Raw genomic sequence first — 5000 nt, 5'->3', positions numbered from 1 at the left:
ACTGTTAAAATTAAAATGAATTTCTTTCGCTAGTCAAAGAACGAAGGTACGAAACAGTCTCTTACCATATCATTCCATCATTAATTTCCGTGTTCCTATTATATACTCAATGTATGCCCTTGTATGTCTTTATCTACACGGTGTATTCACCTGAATTCAGATATGTCAGTTTTTCAGCCTGTGTTTTTCCAGGCAGCCGTACCCCTAAGTTCTCCATTATAATCTAGCTTAAACTGTCAAATATTTGAAGAAATAATATTTTTCCAGTGGTGATACTCGGAAAAATCCGAGTGTATGCTCCTTCGCAGAAGTCGAACTGTATACGGACCTTACCGATTACTACTTCGGATGCTCTACAATTGATGTAAAAGAGACTTGTGGGAGTGATGCGATTGAACTGGATTCATGTGATAATTGTACCGCTATACTGCTAGGCCTAAAATTGTCGACACGGTGCATCCTCGCATGTACTGAAATTAATGAAGGAGATATGAAATTGCTAACCCCGTTAGATCAAATATCTGCTAGTTGTTTACAAAATGGCGTGACGAAGATTTTTGTTGTCATCTAGTACTTTAGCTGAGGGCGTTATAGTTTAAGATCCGTTCACTTTACGGACTTACGATTAGGGATAAGCATAAAGAATATACGGACTTGCAAAAATACGGGACCATTAATTTAAAGAGTAGCCTGTTTTGTTGGTCTTGAAGTAGACAATCATAAGAAATCAGACGTAGATGATAAAGAAAACTGAGGCGAAGATTTGAACTTCCCATTCTCCATAACCTTGAGCCTTCCATTGATCATCGGATAAACTGATTTACAATGATTGTTCGTTTTATCATTCAGTTCAAGAAATTCGTATCATTGCTATCTTTCTATTTTTGCGTTCGAAACAGGCTTTGCGTTTAGTATGAGACTGGACAGCAGGCTAGGAAGAACTTTTACAATTTTTCAATCGACATGCACACTAAGAAGTTTTCAATTCATAGTTGTCCTTCCTGGCTTAGTAAAGACTACATTTCTAAAGCAGTGTTGTTTAATTTACTTTGAACATTTTCCCCAGGAAGTAATATTCATAACGCTTAAGAAATTGGTATTCAATGCTTGGATAGTCATCATTGTACGGTGGGAGAAAGAAAATAATTCAAAGAAGGATAACAGCATTCAGGAATCCAAATAGATACAGAAGAAGGAAATCAGTTGATCTAGATTAGTGTAAAAGTGTTCTGAAGGAATATAGTTCGTCGTTATATGAAGATTGGTGCTCGGACACGCCGTGCCGCTAATGCATGAGACAATTTTACATCTATAGTGCCATTCGTCATATTCTAACCGCGTTGTATGAATTTAAGTGCCTTGACCAAAGGTCCTTCAATTTTCTGCCATCAATCATGATTTGACACCCTCAAGAATGTATAAAAACATGTCTTTTATAGAGGAAATTGCTGTAAAATCCTGCATAATTAAAATTATTCGATGGTCGGTAAATGAATAATGGAACATTTATATCCTCTCTCTCTTAAAGACACGTATCCCCCCATTCAGTTCTAATCTGCAAAAAGCATACCCTTCACCGCACCGCAGATGTGCAACTGTGCATGCGTTAGACAGTGTTAAAATATGAGACAAGGTGTAAAGTACTAAATAAATAAATAATGATATAAGAATTCCGGGGTCAGCGTTTTTTTTTTTTTTTTTTTTTTTTTGAAACATGGCACCTGACAGCTGTTTTGAAAGCTTCTACTGATTGCTCCTCTATGACTCTTGTTTGGTAAAGAGTTCCCGGCATTCTTTGATTCTACGTGCAATAAAACATGGCCGCGCAGCTCTGTCGTGTTCACGTTTTAAAACGTTCCTTGATTGTTCTTGGAAATATTTACTGTGTGTTTGGTATCTAGCCAGGAATCAGGAATTTTAAATGCTTAGAACGGCACCGATGCCACGAAATCAGTATCATCTTTAAAGGACTTCTCGAATCGCGGTCTCTGTAAATCCTGATTTATTGCATGTCGATTTGCACGCAAGCTATTAAGAGGAAACGTCTGGCAATTTTTAACGCATTACATCAGTGAAAGCAGTTAACTTAGTTCTGGTTCTGCGCTAGCGCTGTGGTCAGAGTACTCGACTCTCATCATTGTGGTCCGGGTTCGAATCACAGACTTGACTTGGCGTCATATGTAAGTTGAAGTTTGTTGGTTCTCTACTCTGCTGAAGGTTTTTCTCCGGGTACTCGATTTTTCCCCTCTCCTCAAAAACCCACTTACGATTTGATTTGAATTAATTTCATTTCTGCCCGTACAGTGTCCAGAAGTTCCCCAGCTTTATTAAAGTTCTCTGTGCGAAAAAAAAAGTAAATAAAACAAACAATATGAAGTGAGAAATCACGAACGACTAAGTCAAAACAGTATCAGTGAATTCTATGGGAGAAAATTCATCTTAAGAAATTCTCTCTGTGGGGTCAAAATAAGCCACAGTGGATTGCGGAAGAATTTAAAGGCTTAAAATAAACGTGGAATTTCTTATAGTAGAATTAACATTTAGCACTTTGCGAATAAATCGGTTCTCACGTAAACAACGTTTTCATGAAATCGCAACCAAATTAGGAATCTTTCGGAAATGAGGGCTTTTTCCAATTAATTAACCTCAAATGTTTTCGAAAGTCACACAATTTTTTTTTTGCGTCAATCATATCTGTGTAAAAAATACCTTCGGAGATAAATGTGTTTAATAAAAACAGCAATCTGCATAACGAGACTTTTTTCTTACAATTTGTAATATTGAAGATTGTCAGTAGAGCCGCAGGGATGGCACAGTGATGACTCCGTGATGGAAGCATTCGCCTCCCACCGATGTGGCCCTGATTTCAATTCCCAGACTCTGCATCATACGTGTGTTGAGTTTGTTGGTTCTCTACTCTGCACCGAGAGGTTTTCTCCGGGTACTCCGGTTTCCCCTCTCCTCAGAAACCAACATTTGACTTGATTTGCGTTAATTGTTAATTTCAGTTTACAGTGCATGTGCTTATAATAAGTGTTACAGCACTTTCCTTTCCCTTTTTTTTTTCTCACATTTGGAATTTTTACACTTAATTTTTATTTATTCATTTATTTCTTTCTGATTGATTGATTTAGTAGGAGGGGGATCTTTTTCGATGGCTTACCTTGTCACAAAAGCTTTAACGTGCAAGAGTTCCTTCTGTCATAACTTCTTATGTTCTTCCCACATATTTTTCCGGGTCGGTACATTTCGCTGACCTCTAGTCCATGGAATACCCAAATGGACTACCCTAAAAATACTATTTCGAATGAGTACTGTTGATCCATGTGTAAGCAGAATCTCAAATAGTGCTTACTTAAGCCTCAACACCCATTTTAAACAGCATTGTTCAACATTATTTAAGTCTAAGCACCCATTTTAAAAAGGTTAGCTTTCGATTATTGTTGTGATGGCCGATTACTTATGTAAGCTAACCTTTTTAAAATGGGTGCTTAGACTTAAATACTGTTGAACAAATACAACAATGCTGTTTAAAATGGGTGTTGAAGCTTAAGTAAGCACTATTTGAGATGCTGCTTACACGTAGATCGAAATAGTATTTTTAGGGTAGTCCATTTGGGTAGTCCATGGACTGGAGGTCAGCGAAATGTACCAACCCTATTTTTCCTCACATTTTACTTATGGAATTGTTTCATTTGCCACAAATGTGCTGATTTCACTCCTTTGAAAAAACGGCTCGCAGAGACCATGACATTTTTGTTAAATTTAGTTTTAAGTATTTATGTTCACATAATTTTCGATTTTTAGTTCGTTTTTCGTGAGCTTGTGTGGATAAATACCATTATGCATAGCAATAATTGTCTCGCGTGCTAGTTAAATCTTTGTTTTTTTCATGCATTCGAATACCGACAGCCCAGCTCTTTCATTTTGAGTCAAAATGGCGGCTTTTAACTGAATGGACAACCACGTAAAAACATCTTATTTAAGTGAACTAAATAACGTAAATAGCTACGATGATTTTTCAGCACGTTTAATAAGGAGAATTAGCTTTGCGCCTTTTGTTGTAAACACGATACCAAGAAATGGCACTCCAAAATCGTGGCACGGTACAAATATTCGGGAATCCCGGGCACACCTCCAGAAATGTGCTCGAAGGCACCCCTATAATTTGTGCCTAATATGCCTTCTGTTAACTGTTCTGTTTACACATGGAATATTTACCGCACCGTGGCTGTAAAATGAAACATACAGAGACGGTACCGAAATTTCGGAGTGCCTTGTCAGATATTTGTGCTAGACTGTAAAGCGCGTTTTTATCTAATAGGAGCTTAAGATCTACGACGACGGCGTCAACGACAACGCCGCAAAACAGTGATATCATTGGTTAAAAGAGCATAAATAATTGTGCTGCACGTGCGGCACGGATTATTGCTCATATTTTTGCGGTTCTCTGCATGACGACGACGTGAAATCACCAAATTTTAGGTTTTGACGACAGCAAGAGCATGCAACAAAGAATCTTTCATTCTCTATTTTCACTCTGAAATCGCTCGTACCAATTTATTTTTAGGATACTTCGCCCATATTGTAGGACGTGAACGAGGTGGAATAATCGCGAAAGACTTATAATGGAGCAAAGTTTTATTTTGAGGTGACGTTTTCGTTGACGTCGCCGTCGTAGATCTTAAGGTCCCTAATGTCAAGCAAAAGAACGTGGCAAATACCGATATATCTTGCGGAGCGAAAAATTCCTTTGAACATTTAATTGATTAAACGATGAAATCCAAAGAAACAGACAAATTCGGGAAAAAGGATAAAACTTTTTATTGCCGTAAAATGCTGTAAAATACTCGTTTAGCCGATTCTCATTATGAAGCGGAAGGTTTTTCCGGCGAAAAGTATCATAATTCGACGCTGAGATAGTTTTGTTTTGATTGGTGTTTGCAACAGAGAACGTGCTGAATCTCCCAAAGGGAGGCATTCTTTAGATAAAGCTACTC

General features: G+C 37.7%; 1 protein-coding gene across 1 annotated transcript in view; it reads left to right on the top strand.

The window, feature by feature from the left end:
• LOC138030327 (GA-binding protein alpha chain-like) overlaps nucleotides 1-5000 on the top strand; it is a 23799-nt gene that overhangs the window by 430 nt on the left and 18369 nt on the right. The gene's annotated exons all lie outside the window — the stretch shown is intronic.

This window comes from Montipora capricornis, chromosome 13, assembly GCF_036669925.1.
Source record: "Montipora capricornis isolate CH-2021 chromosome 13, ASM3666992v2, whole genome shotgun sequence".
NCBI lineage: Eukaryota > Metazoa > Cnidaria > Anthozoa > Scleractinia > Acroporidae > Montipora > Montipora capricornis.
The sequence above is the reverse complement of the archived record's forward strand: the minus strand, read 5'-3'. Positions and strand labels throughout refer to the sequence as shown.